This window comes from Danio rerio, chromosome 14, assembly GCF_049306965.1.
Source record: "Danio rerio strain Tuebingen ecotype United States chromosome 14, GRCz12tu, whole genome shotgun sequence".
In the NCBI taxonomy this organism is placed as follows: Eukaryota; Metazoa; Chordata; class Actinopteri; order Cypriniformes; family Danionidae; genus Danio; species Danio rerio.
This window is the reverse complement of record NC_133189.1, coordinates 43,682,669-43,700,485: the sequence shown is the minus strand read 5'-3', so window position 1 is coordinate 43,700,485 and position 17,817 is coordinate 43,682,669.

Sequence of the window (17,817 nt, the reverse complement as noted above, 5' to 3'; positions counted from 1 at the left end):
TCGTGGACGAGCAGAAAGCATGAGACTGATTCCTGAAAGATCCCAGTGACAGACGAGGCTTCGCATTGATACTGTGGGCCTGCCTGTACACCTGCCGGTGATCTACCGTTTTTGATGATGGACATTCTTTGTTCTCCAGCCTTCGGCACTTAGACTGCAGCTCTGTGTTTGAAGTTTGGCCATAGGAGAAATGGTTGTGCCCAGCTGAGCCTGGTTTCTCTCGAGGTTTTTTCCTTCACTTTTGTCAAATGGTGAAGTTTGCTCCTCGCCACTGGCTTGCTTGGTTTGGGACTTGTGGAGCTGCACATCAATGGATTTGCTCTTCAGTGTTTGGACTTTCAGTAGTGACAATTAAACTGCATTGAACTGAACTAAACTGAACTTTAACTCTGAAAGCTGGACTAACACTGTTTCAGTTTACTAGAATGTCTATGTTCAGCTGCTTTGACAATCTACATTGTAAAAGAGCTATAGAAATAAAGATGAATTGAACTGAATCACGTACTCAATGGATGCCTATAGACTGAACACATAATTAGCACTTTTGTAGATGACACAGAGATGATAATGCCATTATATTCCCTGTATTTTGAACATTTTCACTCAAATAAACAGCCAAACTGTTTTTGTTAAAAAGAGTAAAGTGACCAAATATATTCACAATCCCTCGATATCAGTTTCTGAATGCATACTGTGACAAATATCAAAGCAACCTTGAAGGTAAACCAGGTTTGCATTCCTTTCATCTCTCCTCCTTCCTGAATCTGCAAACAAAAAAACGCAGCACGGCACGAAACCCAAATCAGCATAACGTTCAGCTCTGCACAGAATTCCTCTGCATGAATCTCTCGCTTCACACTCCTCCCCTTCTGTCTCCTCTTCCTCCTCCTCACGGGGGTCGGGGGATCTTTTAACTAAACAAATCTGAATGCAACGTTGAATTATTTCCACTTGACTCGATGATGTATGAAGGGAGCACTGCAATTAGCAGCACTCTTTGATACTTCTCTCTCCAGTCATCTAGCAGACAAATGCATTACTCTCCTACCACTGCGGTCTATGCGTTTGGTTGGTGGGTGGGAGTGAAATTTCAGCTGCTGTAACTAAACCCTAAACTCCACAATGCCAAGAGTTGTGTGCTCCTGGGAGAACCAGACGCCTTGTGTTGATGGTGCACTGCAATGGGTTTAATGAATTATGCGGCTGAGGTGGGAGGCAATTAACCTATATTAGTTTGTGATGTGTTTCTAGCTGTCAAAGTGTGCGCAAAGCTGTTTGCTTCTGTACTCAAGTTATACCAGAATGTGACACAGCGTGGGCCTCACAACAACTTCTAGTTTTAGGGACCATTTAAATGAGACTTCAGTTGGAAAAGAACAAGATTTTGTTCATCTGGCCATACATTAACAGAACAAATGATTCATTTGTTCTCTTCGTGCACTTTTTATTCTTATATTTTGTGTTTAGCCAAAAACATGTCCTTACCTTGGGAGAATTCAATATATGCCCACTTCCATTTCATATTTCAAGAGCACTAACTGTTTGTAAGGGATTAAAATTGGGGAATTCACCTCTTTGAAAAATGCTTCTAAATCTTGTCATTAAAAATCACCCGCTTTAAATGTTATCACTTGATTGAATAGGCATTATCGGTGGTTATCAGCTGATAGATATGGGCCAGTAGGGGTTTTCTGCACCTACTGAAGGCTGTTATCATCCGTCCACATGGTTTATCAGCTATACTAAAAGAGAAGACTCCAGATCTAGATCTGTTTTTACATTACTGTGACGGTTGGGATAGGGGTAGATGTTAATAAAATAGAATCAATGGAAAATGTTATAAATTATATAAATAATTCTTGTTAACTTGTATGTGATCACTGCTGTATGTGATCTATAGCTTATTAACCATGTGGATGGATGATAACAGCCTTCTAAGTCCACTAGTAGCCGCAGAAGGCCCGTACTGGTCCATATCTAACAGCTGATAACCACTGACAACGGCAATTCAATGAAGTGATAACAAAATCGGCTGTTAAAAACTGTCACTTAAACTGATTGTCTATTTTGCACATGAAATTAACATATTTTTAAATGCAAAAGGCACTTTTCTATTTTTCATACTTATTTTACACACATTTTCACACTTTTTTACTTATATGATCGTGCATGTTTATTTTTAACAACCTTCACTAACTATTTTTTCCAGACATTTGACATTTTGCCCCTTGGTCTAAAGGTATACATGATAACCAGAAAGTTTGTGGACTACAGCACTGTATGTGGAGAAACACAATAGAGGATTTTGAACTGGGAATACTTATAGACACTAAGTTATAGGAGCTAGCCAATAGCGCTAACAAGAGTGCTAACAAACAATTGCTTAATTTCCTGATTGCAATTTAAGTCACTAACTCTTAGGTGATGTAAACCAGTGGACAGGGATGTGAGATGGAAGGTGTCATGATCAAAGCTGTTTTTCTCTTAATGTAGATGGAACAAAGATGTAAAAGTTATGCACTCACTAGCAGATAAAAATGTAGTGATCAATATTATTAAGTACAAATTGTGTATGCTATGTACTCCTATAACAGAGAATATGGGCTCTATTTTAACGATCTAGGTGCAAAGTCTAAAGCAAAAGGCGCAAAAGCATTAAGGAAGTGTCCGAATCCACTTTTGCTATTTTAAGGATGAAAAATACGGTTACGGTTTCTATTTTAGTCCCTCAAAATAGCAATACGCCAACAATGTGCCTTAACAAACCTCTTTTCTAGACCAGCACACCCATGAGTCTACAAAGTGGCCAAAATGGATTTGCTATTTAAACAACGTGGCAAAAAAAATGTGAAAATAGCAACACATTATGGCAAACACATCTTGCACCTTATAAGCGCTGGGTGTCTGATAGGGCCCTATATTTTAAAATAGGGAATAATAAAACTTTTTTTTTTTTTTGCTATAAAAAATTCTATTTATAAAAAAATCCTGCAAATAGTTGCATCACAATAGTTTTAAATATTGCTAATCATTAGAAATGCTTCTGAACAATCGTGTGAAATTGCAAGAATGGCCTTTGAAAATACAGCTTAGAGATTATAGAAATAATTAACTTGTTTATTTTTTTTATTGTAATATATTTTACAGTATGCTCCAAAATGTAATCTTGATTAATATAAGAAACCAAAATGTGACTAAATTCTTTTGAACCCCAAACTTTTAAGCGGTAGTATTTAATGCTGAAAAGAATCACCCTTTGAGTAAAACAGGAGCAAAGATTTGTGAACTTAGTAAAGCAAAAAACGTAATATTCAATAGTTGTATTTGGTTCTCATGTAGGGAAAAACGCATGGCCTTGAAAAGATTAGAAAACGCCTGCTTGAGGAAAGAAATCCCCACAGTGTAACCTGAGTGTGCCCTGAAGAGTTCAAGGCTGCAAAGATGAAGCCCAACCTTTTGTACCTTGACAGATCTGTCTCTCTCAGAAAGGCCTTTGTAAGAACAACAGCTTATGCTGTCTGAACTTTAAAAACGGGCATAATAGCAGACGAAGCATGCCTGCTCATTTGAGAGCAAATGCACATTAATGCACAGAATTAGACACTTTTAATAGTCAAAGTACATTTTATGTTTTCTAGATCAAAGAAAAATGTTTGGTTCTCTCTGAGAGGAAATTCTGTCAAAATGTACTCAACAGCTTGCATAACAAATTCTGATATTCTCTTTTCCTAAAGACGCAAAAGCATTTTTAAATAAAAGCATGTTCTGTAATTATAAAGAATAGAGAGTAACGAAAGATATAAAGTCTCAAAAAGAAAAATAAAAAAAAAAGAGAGACAAACTTTGATGTAGGCTTGAGAAAGTCTGACCAGAAAGTCGGAAGGTTTAAAAGCATTAATTTAAAGATTTTTTAGTTTGAAGTAGTTTTAAAGCTTAAAGTTTAAAGGTTTTGGAGGAAATGCAGAAAGACAGACACGAACAGAAAGATAGACAGTTGTTGCTAGCATGATTAAGCAGGTTGTTAGCATGTTTCTCTTTGCTTCTTAAAGTAAATATATTTGTATATATTCATAGCAAACTGCAATCATGTTCAGCAAGTTTCTAAAACATTTTAACATGTATATAACATGTTTATAGCAATGTATATATAACACGCTTATAGCTATAGCCAGTAATATGTTATAGATGAATATTAATAATAAAAAAAAAAAATATATATATATATATATATATATATATATATATATATATATATATATATATATATATATATATATATATATATATATATATATATAAAATGATGAAACATACATTCCTACTGGGTAATATATTTTAAAATGTATTTTTTGATTATAAATATGTATTACTAAAGACTTATTTAAACTTCATAGTTGATTTTGTCAATATTTAGGTTTTTTAAATTCTTGGATTGAAGATTCATGCATTATTAGAAAACACATTTATTTAGCTTCAAGATGATGTATAAATCTCAACTTATAAATATATACTTATAAATAAATCAACCATTATGACTGGTTTTGTGGTTCAGGGACACAAATGATCACATGTTAGCACTAAAATCCTTAAACTTTTTCATTTAAATATATATATACCACACTAAATCAAAACGGTCTGAAGGTCTCACTCATTTGCACAGATGATATACAGTACTGTATAACACTGTCTAAGTCACAGCTTTAAGTGACAAAATAGAAAAGTCCAAACATAATTTTTCTGCCTCGTCAAAGGTTATTTTTAGAGTTACAAATTTTGTCAGCAAAAGCAAATACATCTAAAATAAATCAGACAGACATTGGCACTTCATTTAATGTACATTTCAAATGCAATTAAAGCAGAAACTTTTGGTTATTTAAGAGTTAAAATCTCTTTTTATAGTCCTACATTCATCAATATAAAAATAGTAAAGCTTGTTATTATGTGTATTTTGGAAAATGAACTTACCAGACATCCAAAACAATACTGCTTGCTAAAAGCACTTGTGCCTGCATACTTGTATACGCATGCATTTTTTAAAGAGTCAAAACTGAGATCTGATGCAAGAAGAAGCATTTTCAACACGTCTACTGAACAGTAAAAGAACACATAAGAACTACAAAACAATAAATATATACAGTATGGCCATTCTGTCATTTCTACAATCACACTTGTGCAATGTGACACCATGTCCTTTTTTATTTGTTTTTGGACTTTTGTATTTAATGTTGTGTTCGTATTTTAGTCCAGAGTTGGTCCACACCAAGATTCACACTTAATCAAATTAACAATGCAATATTACACCATTTTATTAACCAAACTTGAAAACACCATCATGGTTCTGGTCATCATTAAGAAGTATATACACATTCACATGCAGAACGTCCAGTCAGTCTATGTACACATTCTCAAACTATCCTTGACATTTTACTTGACTTATCCCTCATAACATCCTCAGACTTCGGAAACTGAAACTGAAAAACCTATGAAAAAATGTGACAAAATCTATATGACATCAATTCATTTGAAGACAAAAAAGTTTCTTTGACAGATACCTTCATCAGATGTTCAGCATTTGGCTTCATCTTAGCTTTAGGCTTCTCCTTAAGACAGATTTATCAGCCAGGGGAAATTATGATACAGCCGGTTTTATAAAATCACATCTAATTCCCACATGTGCCTATTAGGTTTCTCTTCTGAAACCCCTCTTCAACAATCATGCATGCTGTTTCTTCCCTTAGTCAATAACAATCAGAAAAAAACAAATGAAGTCTAAACCCCTCATTGCTCCACGCCACACAACAATCCATAAACACAATGTTAACCAGGCCAATTTCTGCGCTAATTTCACACTTGATCCGCTTTGTTAGTTTGTTTCTTATGAATTTGGCTTCATTTACAAAATGTGCATGTCTTTCCTAATAATGTGAGAAACACAAATACGAGCAATCAATATGAAATTCTAATGAAGGAGCAGAGTTAAATGCCTACTGGGAGACTCTGCTTTTTGTCCATACCAAACCTCAGCAGGGCTCAAAGTTCACTCACATCATTGCATTTCATTTGGAGCCACTTGCTCTTTCAGTGCAGTGTGCTAAACCAATTTCACAGCCCTTTTTTCATATATCAGCCGTTAGGGGGCCTTATCTAAAATGCTTTACGTGGTAAAAGGACATCATGGCTCCTTGACAAACATGACAACATGACAGCTATTTTCCACAATGGACCCTCATTCAAACAAAACCAAGATGACACAGCTGATACAGAACAATACTGAGGGAAAGTCAACATGTCTGACAAGACAAGATGCACAGCGGACTTTAATCCCATGCTCTGTTATGATCTACCCTGGAGATAGTGCTTAATATTATATATAGAGAGTTGAAGTCAAAATGATCAGCCCTCCTGTGAATTTCTTTTTCTATGATTTCCCAAATGATGTTTAGCAGAGCTTTTCACAGTATTTCCTATGTTATGTTTTCTTCTAGAAAAAGTCTTATTTGTTTTATTTTGACTAGAATAAAAGCAATTTTAAAAAATTATTAAAAATCTGAGATGGACAATACACAGAGTGGAAATGTGTGCTGTGGTAGATGAATCAGTATTTCAGGTATTATTTGGGAGAAATGGACACCATGGATGCTGGACCAAAGAAGAAGAGGATCATCCATATACTGTTACCTGCAACAAGGTCAAAACCCAGAGTCTGTCATGGTATAGGGTTGTGTCAGTGCCTTTAGCAAAGGTAACTAGCACTTCTGGAACACAATATGCTGCCTTCTTTTCCAGGGATGCCCATGCACATTTCAACAAGAGATTGCAAAACCACATTCTGCAGACACAGTCCTGGCTGCAGAGGAAGAGAATACAGGAACTTGACTGGCCTGCCTGCAGTCCCGACCTGTCTCCAATAAAGAATGTGTGGCACATTTTGAAGCGAAAACTGCAACAATGAATTCCCGTTCTGTTGCCCACCTTAAGACTTGTTTGCAGGAAGAATGGGACAAAATTACACCTGAAACCCTTCATTACTTGGGGTCTTCAGTCCCTGAACGTCTTTAAAGAGTTGTGAAAAGGAATGGAAAGACTATAAAGTGGTAAATGCTTTACTGTTCCAACTTTTTAAATGTGTTGTACAAAGCAAAATTTAAGTGTGTTTATTTAGACTAAAATAAAAGCAATAAAAAAACATTTTAAGGTCAATAATAGTAGCCCCCTTTAAGCTATATATTTTTTCGATTGTCTACAGAACAAACAATCATTGCACAATGATTGCCTAATTACTCTAACTTGACTTATTAACATATTTAAGCCTTAAAATATCACTTTAAGCTGAATACAATTATCTTGAAAAATATCTAGTAAATTATTTAATGTCATCATGGTAAAATAAAAATAATCAGTTATGAGAAATGAGTTATTAAAACTATTATGTTAAGAAATGTGTTGAAAAAAAATTATTTTTAAAAGAAATTAGGGGAAAAATATACAGGGGTAATAATTCAGGAGGGATAATAGCTCTGACTTCAAATGTTTTTGCTTTATGAAAGAATATGTTTGTGAAAATCAATTTTTTTAAATTTTACAAGAAAGACTGTCACAAACACGAACAAAAGCTTCAGAGAGTGCATAAAAAAGCATTAAGACAATACAATGGATGCTATAAAACAGAACATACTATTAACCCAAATGCAACTCTTACACTATGGCATCCTCACAGCCAGCGACTAAAGTTAAATGTAGTAATTATTTAAATACTTTGACACTTTGACAGTGTGGTGCATCCATGCCAGACAACGTGGCTTAAACTGTGGAGTTTTTTTATGACAGAGACAAAAATAGCTTCACAGGGATTTGAGCTTGCGTTTATTTAAAAGCGAGGATGCAATTTTTATGAAATACTCTATAATCATAGCTACAATTTAAGAAATAAGATTAATTTATTATACAATATTTGATAAAAAATAAGGTCCCACTTTATATTACGTAGCCTTACCTACTATGTACTTACGTCAAAATATAAATACAATACTTAATGTGTTCATACAATATTTCTGATGCCAACTGCCGAAGCCGGGACAAGAAACCAGCAACCTTCTTGATGTGCGGCAACCGTGCTAACCACTGCGCCATCATGCCGCCGTTCCATCTAATCAGAATTCTCAACATACTCATATCGTTTCCATCTTGATATTTCATTGAAAGGTTGTATATTTTCACTATACATTCCCACATGACAGAACCCAATCTCCCTGCATGCAGGAGCCACATTTTAGAAAGTCTTTTACAGATAAGGAGTTCATAAACACTAAATGTTTTTTTACCTCGCAGACGATCCACTTTTCAGTCTTCCTGCGGCTCATTTTGAGAAACCTGTGCATGTTTCCACAACTGATAATGCTGTCTTTCAAGCACAAGTAGGCCAGGTTAGCTTTCCAAAGCTGTGATCTCAGGCCGTTCACCTTGTTTACTCTTTATTTACATTCTCTCCCACTTTCTCCTTGCTCAGCAGTGTCCATTGTCACATTCGACTGCAAATATTTGGGTAATCATTGTGTGGCTTATGTATGAAAATAACCCAGTGCTTTTGTTTACTGGTAGATATTCCTCTCGCTGTACGCTTGTCTCTGGCAGCTTGCTGGGTAAACCTTATAGCACGAGGTGTTGAGCAATTTTGAGCTGTTGTGACAGAGATGTAAGTGTAATTGCTTTGTTCTCAGCATGTGTACATTTCTACAGCACTGGAGGATGAGAATAAATCAACCAGCTCTGTTCTCTTTAGGTCCATTTGTCTTTCTGGTCTGGTTTATCTCTTTGTTGCCTCCTATTCAGCTCAACAGCAATATAATCCTCAGCTAACATAAAATGTTAGTTATTGTCAGCTTCCAAAAATGCTCAAGATATTTTTACTTTACTGTGTTTAAACATATTATTTTGGTCATTTAGTTAATGAATTTGAATTCAAGACCAGGACTTAATTTAGTAGCGAGATTAGATGCTTTGAGAACCAACCCACCAATTTAATTGACTTAGTTATTAACATCTACAAGAACTAAGACAATAGGAGACTTGTTTCAAAATTGTATTCTGCCATCCAATCCACCAAGGCAGGCCCGGATTGGCTAAACGGGAGGACCGGGAGAATTCCCGGTGGGCCGGTCTTGTTTTTTTGGCCGCGAGGGCCAGTGTCCCTAGCTCCAGAATCTGTCGCTCTCAGCAGTCACACTTTTTAAAAATTATTTGTTTATTTACTTGACCACAGCCTTCTTATTCATTAGTTTACCGCAGCTTTGCTTTTTTTTAATCTATTTTCTCATAGCCTCGTGAGCAAGATGCAGCCTACAGGTTAATGATGATATAACTAGATAAGTCACCATCCAATGTACAGCTGTTGTGGTACAGTGGTAGCATGTTAGGTTATGACGCTGCAACCAGGGTTCGGTCCTCGTCTGAGTAACATTTTTTTTTTTCATTTTTATTGTTAAGACATATGATAATGTAAGGGTTGTTGAACATTTGAATTTCTAAAACAGCTGTTTGAAAAAAAAAAGACGTGATAGTGTAATTAGAAACTGAATTAGAAATGACCTTATTTTAATATAGTCAGTGGTGAACTGAGGTGGGCCGGTCTAAGGCTTAAAACTCCAGGGCTGAAAAAGAGTCCCACTCCGGCCCTGCACCAAGGAAGACTCAACAAATGACATCAGACTAAAACGGGAGAGAGAGTCCAACCTAGTTATCTCAGAGAAAGATTGATTAAATATCTGCTCAGTACAGGCCACCTCTTCCAGCTCTGGTGTGTGGAGAGATTTTGCTAGAGGAATCTTACCAGATACTTTATAACCCCCAAGTTAACATGTGTGCAAACACGGAAGAAGGAAAGGGGACAGTGCTGGAGGAAATGTGACTTGGCAAACCACTTTTACATATTTTGGAGTTGCCCATCCATTCAGTCGTACTGGCAGGATGTAAGGCAAGTAATACGAAATATTTTTGGAGATGATGTGGATTTTTCTTTTACAACATTTTATCTGGAAAATATTGCAGCCAACTTAACGGTAAAAGACAAGTATTTTTTTAAAATACTCCTAACAACCAGTAAGAAAACTGTGACTCGAAAGTGGCTACAACTGGAACCCCCCAAAAAATCTGAATGGTTGGATATCATATCTAATGTTCAAAATATGGAGAGGATGACTTTTTCTTACGATAACATATTTTAAACGTTAGTTGATGTGTATTGTAGCTGTGTGAACATAAACAGCATCTCTGAATGTAAAATGCTCAAAGTTCAATGCAAAGGGAGACCTTGGTTTTTACAAAGTTAGCTAAGCAAAGCCTACAATGAACGAATTATGGGGACTACAAAAAATACTTCCGCCCTTCTCTGTTTCTGTATTTAGGCTTCCATATGACTCGACCCAAACACAGAAGTGCTTACAGTTCAATATTAATGATGTTCCAGAGAATTATAAAATACATAGCAAGCATGACTTGACAAAAAAACTGCTTCCAGAATATCTCCCAGTTCAGTGCTGGATACGGTTAAAATCTCCGCAAAGATGGAGCAACTACAAGGGGATGCTGTGAACTCTGAGCCACGAGCTGTAAGTGTTTTTATTTGTTAAAATTGATCATGACAAGTACAGTGTCTAGCCTGTTGTATGTTTGTTGTTTGTTGTAGCAAAGATGTAAACAACAGGAAATGATGATCGCCACCACCAACGATTTAGCTACAAATCCATATTTATCAGTCAAACTGCTGTAAACACGCACACAAACAAACACACACACATACACGCACAGCATGTGCATCTCTCTCTGTGTGCGACGGCAGTTTTTCTATCGGCAGCTTTTCCATGCGTTTTACATCTCAGACAACGAAGTCGCAAAAGATATGTGAACGATCCATGTTACTTAAAATTACTTTCTGGACCACCCCTTAAAAACAATATTGGGAGAAATGGATTGTACTTATGCCTTTATACAGTGTAATCTGATTCTATATGTATTTGTTAATGTGACCTGTTAGGAAATATGTGACCAGTCAACTGTTATTTTATTATTATTATTTTTTAAAATGTATTATTTGTATTTCCTTTCCTTGTTTTTTTCCTTAAAAAAGATAAATAAAAATAAAGTATTAAAAAAAAGAATATGAATTCAAGAGTTCACACTTTCTTAATTTTAAATCTTGCTTGGCATACTGTCCTGGGAGAGAGCCTAGAGCTCATAAAATCCTTGAGCCCGGGGATCCCTCCTGTTTGCAGGGTGAGAGGGGAGCAAGTGGGAGTGTTAACAACTGGGACACCGCGCCACCAATCTAGGAAAGGAGGAAGGGTAGGGGTTGAAGGAGAGATTCTTCAAAATGAAGATGGCTATTATATGGAACTTAGGGTATTTATAGTGGCTTAGGAATCGTCTGATTGGTGAATCATAAATTGGATAATGCGGGAACAGCCGCAAGCAATCATAAGCACGTGATTCTTTCAAAATTAGTTTACCAATAAACTTCACTTATTGTGTAACGGTGGCGCAATGGGTAGCGCTGTCGCCTCACAGCAAGAAGATCGCTGGAGTCTTGGCTGGGTCAGTTGGCACTTCTGTGTGGAGTTTGCATGTTCTCCCCATCGCAATAAAAGAGCATCAAATTTCTGAACTCATTTTATTCAGCTTATCTGCTTTTCCAATCAGATGTTTTATGTAATTGCCTCAGCAGTTTGACAATTAAAGCCAGACCATTCTGTTTTTGCTTTAAATTCTAAAATAATAGACTCTGATTAAATATAATCTAGATTAAGAACTGCTCATGTTGCATGAATGCTGCATCTTTGTTGAAATGCAGAGGCTGCCTATATTTTTAAATGGAAAGTGCACAGGCAAAACTTTGTTTATATGAAGATATTTATTTATTTATTTATTTATTTATTTTTAACCAATTAGATTTTTATTTTATTTTTTATTTATTTAACTCAATTTAGTTTGTTATGGTTCACTTTTATAAAGAAATGGCTCAATAGCACAATAAAATGACACATTTTCATTAACTACAATGTTTTCAATCTCATTTTGTAAATAAATAAATAAAGGTGAGAAAATCAAATCATGAATCGAATAGAATCAAATTGGGAGTTGAGTGAATTATTACATCCCTAATTCCAACTATTACTGTCAACGGCTACCAAATTCTAACTTTTTTTATAACATGGGAAAAGAAACTCACAAAAGTTTGGAACCACTTGTGCGTGATAATAATTCTTCTATTTTTATATTTCAGGTGGACCTGTTTGTTTGCGGACTTTTGCCACTAAACCTAACAACCTAGAGCGGCTCATTTCATCATCACAATGTGACCTTTCTATGTCATGTTGTGCTTGTCCGGCTATTAATGCTAATGGCAAAGCTCTCAGCATTCATATACACCACAGCTGCTAGACTCCATCAGAGCCTGACATGCGGGAAAAAAGGCAAGAAGGTCAGTGGCAGAATGGTCAACTTGAGGAGAAAAAGGAGAGGATAATAAACTATGTTAATATCTATCTATCTATCTATCTATCTATCTATCTATCTATCTATCTATCTATCTATCTATCTATCTATCTATCTATCTATCTATCTATCTATCTATCTATCTATCTATCTATCTATCTATCTATCTATCTATCTATCTATCTATCTATCTATCTATCTATCCATCTATCTATCTATCTATCTATCTATCTATCTATCTCTATCTATCTATCTATCTTTCATGATGCATATAATATTTATTTTATATTTTACGGAAATATTAATTTATTTAGGTCAATTTAATAGTTTAAGACAAAAAAGGAACAAAAATAAACATTAAAAACTTCATCAAATTGTAATCTAGAAATAAATAAAAATAAAAATCAACAGCTTCTGCAGTGAGCACGATTAGTTTCTGCACATAAATACTCTGCTGTCAAAGTTTAATGTCTCAAAAAGAATTTTTGCAATATAAAACTACACTTCAAGAAAGGTCTCACACACTTACTGGCAACAGCATTCTCAATGATCGACAAGGTACAGTGTGCAATTTTGCCTCAAGTAGGAATTCCCAGCCACCCTAGTTTTTTGGTTTACATTTATCTTCACTCTGGGATTGGTGGATACGACTTTCCACAAAGGTTATCATCCTGCTTGAATCTCATAGATTCCAATGTAATTGTGTGTCTGGCACAGGAAATAAATAGCAGCCTCATAGCATGAAATGTGTGCTACCTTGAAGCATTATTTAAAATACTGAGCTGTAAAAACATGTCAAAGACCTGATATTATACAGAGGTGAAAAATGAAACGTGCTGAGATCCTGCACAAGTGTTTATTAGGATGGACCAGATAGCCTAGCAATGTGAAACCCCACTGTTCCAATTGAGGGAAGCTGGAGGGGTTTCCAATATGATTTTGTGCACCTTAGCAGAAAAGGGACTGACAACACCAGACGATTATACCCACATGCTGGCTTCAGTAACTGCATGGGGGATTATAAATATCCATATTATGCTACAACAATGAATAACATTGCATCAATAACCTCTAAACTGGGAGCACACAGAATGATTATACTTTTTTTTATGTATGCTACATGTTTACCTGCCCATTCTTGTTGTGATTTGTTTGAAGTCAGTGGTTACCAGTGTAACATTCTTCAAAATTCTTTCTTTTTGGTGGTGGAATGATCTTCCCATTACCACATGGACTGCTGATTCACAACTATCATTCAAACGGCAAATCTTCTCTGCGAACAACTGACCATACAACAACCCCAAACTGAGTGGTCTCACACAGGTCAGTGGGCTTGACAAACCACCTGTTTTTGTTGTGTTTCTCTTGTATATTACCATTTTATGCCATAATCATTCCGTTTATTTATTTTCTTAATATTTCAGTACTATTAATATTTCGATGAAAAGTAAAAGCAGCATCAAAGAACCAATCTCAAAAGTGATATAATTGCAAGAACTGTTCAAGAGAATTTTGCTTTCACTTTATATTGTCTTGAAAGCATGCTGGAATTAATATTAAAATGGCCACATTCGATTCCTTTCCATTAAAGCTGTGCGTCAACTGTTGCCCTTCCTATGCAACCTCTCAATTTGTCTATTCTAGTAACGGTGCTGACTTCTCAAAGGGATACCTCTGTTATCAAACAAAACAAATGAGGGATTTGCAGCTAATCAGTAATTAAATATAGTAAATAAAAAGTGGACGAGATTTGATCACTTGATTTATTTTCTGTATAGGTTATTGATTTTAATAGGCTGAACCTTTTATTTTATTTTCAGTTTTTCAATTTCCATACAATATAATAGACTAAAAACTGAAATCTGATTTCATAAAAATTCGAAAAACAGTATGGCAGAAGCAGCCGGATGGCCTACAAATTCCAGCGAGTTTTCGAAGTGCACATCCGATAGACGCTACACTATCCTATGGTGCACCCTGAGAAAATTCATAAATGGGGGTGAAGCAGGTATGTCACGTGATGATGACAAAATGGCATCCATAGTACATTCAAGTTCCATTCATTCTACTCACATTCATACTATATAGAACCTACTTTTCTGTCGGTCGAGTAGTAAATTTTTCAGCCAATATATTTTATTTTGAGAAACATTTAAAATATTTTGGAGCAGTAAACATGTCAGGCTAAATAATACAAATGTTTATTATGTTTATTATTTATTACAAATGTGATACAAAAGTTTCATAAACACAGATTTCTTTACAATATAAAATGACATCTTTTAATTTTTTTTTTGCTGGAGATCCTGTTGTCATAAACTCATTCATTCATTCATTTTCTTGTCGGCTTAGTCCCTTTATTAATCCGGAGTTGCCACAGCGGAATGAACCGCCAACTTATCCAGCAAGTTTTTACGCAGCGGATGCCCTTCCAGCCGCAACCCATCTCTGGGAAACATCCACACACACATTCACACACACAATCATACACTACGGACAATTTAGCCTACCCAATTCTACTTTCTAATTCTAAACTAATATATATATATATATATATATATATATATATATATATATATATATATATATATATATATATATATATATATCTCGTTGGAATGGTATAACAAAAGTTTGGCGGTTTGAAAACGTTGACTTTTGCAAACCACGGTATACACCGTACCTTGAAAACGGTTATCGTCCCATGCTTCTGGCTAGGCTTGAGGCGTATATCCTGTATTTTTACATCCCAATGTTGACTGGTATGTGTTTCACACAGGTGATTTGATAAAACCACTAAAAACACAATTTTCTCTCTGTATGGGAAAAACTCCCCTTCCTCTTTGTATAATTAGCACTTATTGTGTGCATTGCCTCTTCTTGTTGAATTGCTGAAAGCCTCCTCAATTGTAAAGGCTGATTTATCCTTCTGCATCAAACGCATGGGTATTGTCCAGCACAGCCTCATGTGGTCGCACAGCCCTCGTCGTGGCTGACGCCAATGCTGCTGCACACCTGTCAATAAACGTAACTACACAAGCTCAGTGATTGGTCAGGCTGATATTGGTGACGAGTGTGGGTGGTGCTGACAGCCGTAAGCCCGAAGTGTCGAATCCTGTAAAGCAGCTCCAGATGGAAACTTTTGTTTTGTGTTTAACTTGTGATTAATGCTGTGGCATGTCTGCCCGTTCCTGCCTCTGAATAAGTGAGTTTTAGCAACTTGTACATTAAGGTAGCAAAAAAAAAAAAACACCCATAAAGAAACTCGACACAGCAACATAAAACCCTACTGTCAGCTATATATATAAGTTTGCAGAGTTTTATAGAGTATACTGACTCTCACAAATGTATCTCCAGTTATTTTGTGTGATTAATATATTTTAAATAAACTGCAAACAAAAAAGTATATAAACTTTTCTCTGATTCCTTCTTGAAACTCTTCCCTCCTAGTCACATACTGTACCTGTCTGATGGCTCATTATGCAGCTCATTATGCAGGTCTTTGTCTTCAGGTGTGACTCACTGCATAGTAATGATGGTTCACACCTTCTCGCATAAACCAATTTCACTTAAAAAGTGACTTAGAATTTTTAATTTATTATATTGTTTTCTGTGAGCAAGTTAACAAGATGATTCTCACATTATTTTGAAGCAAAAACACTCGACTACCAGATCCAGTTCTCAAAAGTCTTGTGCACAAATGTTCTATGTGTGTTTCTCGGCCTTGTTTCAGTGAATTCAAAATTTTAGTTTTTCACTAACCACGCATAAATGTTTCTTTCTCAAAAACACAAATTCATACAAACATGCTGCTTAGGTATTATTATAGCCCAACTTGTGCTGTGTACAGCGTTATCACACTTTAGCCATTAATATGTTTTTAAGATACTGAAAACAACACAAATGTCAGTGCATGTCAAAACTTCTCCAGAGCCCCAAAACACCCTCAGACCCAGGAGGGTTAAGGTAGCAAAAAAAAAAAAAAACACCCGTAAAGAAGCTTGACACAGGAACATAAAACCCTACTGTCAGCTATTGTTTCGGAAGTGTTATTGCAGAGCCACATAAACAGCACACAGAAGTATGACTGCCCGACTACACACAAGGCAGGCAACGTAGGTTATGCCGATCACTGGTTGCAGAAGTATAAACCAGTCTTAAGTCGCTTTGAAAAAAAAAAAAAAAAAAAAGAGTCTGCTAAATGACTAAATGTAAAACTTTTGTATTCATCAGAACAATGAAACTCATAAAGGCTTGGAATTACTTTAGGGTGAGTAAATAGTGAAAAAAATATATGGGGTCAGTTATGCCTTAAAGATGCATGCTCTGAACTAGCTTCATAAGTTAATAAAGGAATTAAATGAATAGTTTACCAAAAATGAAAATGCCTCCACCCTGTAGTGGTTCCAGACCTTAATAAGTTTTCTTTTTATGTTGAACACAAAATAATTACTGGTTACAAGTTTCCAATATTATTCAAAATAACTTATTTAGCATTTTACAGAAAAAAAGAAACTCAAACTGTTTTGCGGCAAGTGGAGGGTGAATAAATGATGACAAAACTCTCCGTTTTGGGTGAACTACCCCTTTAATTACTGTCTATCAAAATGAATGTTTATGCAACGGTTCATTTATGGGAGTGTGGTAGTGACTAATTCAAACGGAGCAAGTCTATGTCTAATCACAAAGGAAAAGAAGTTCCACAGACATATGAAAATGCATGTGTGAGAGCAGATAAAGGCCATAGAGATTGGATTTAAAGGAGGAGAGAGGCATCTTTATGCATGAGGCTTGAGATATGAGCAGACACATACTCTTAAATGTGTGGGGAAATTCATGCACTCAACAGCCTCACAAAACCATCTGACATGCAAACTAAATTAACTTTTTCTTAATACAAATTAAGATCTGGGGTTAGAAAAAGTAGAGTTTTTAATTTAAGATTAATCATATGGATCTTTATGTGCACTGGGTCTTGACATCCCACGAATTAAGTAATTATGACATTTTTGTCATCCGTGGTTTGACCGTTTATTGATCTGAGGCTATGATATTTAACAGTGGACAATTAGCAAACAAAATGATTTTGTAATGACAAACAACTGCCATTCTGAAATAGTTCAAACAAGGACATATCAAATCCACAGGGTTCTGCTGCCCTTTGTAGGCTTTGTAAACTCTCTAAATACCACTGAAAAAAGGAAACAGCAAATCTTTTTTTTGAAATGAAGCTCTTCAGTGTGTCTTTGTGGATCAGGAAGAGAGTCATCACAGATACTTGAGACATCAATGAGTCGTCTCTAGATGAAAAAATACAATCAAGCTTAATTG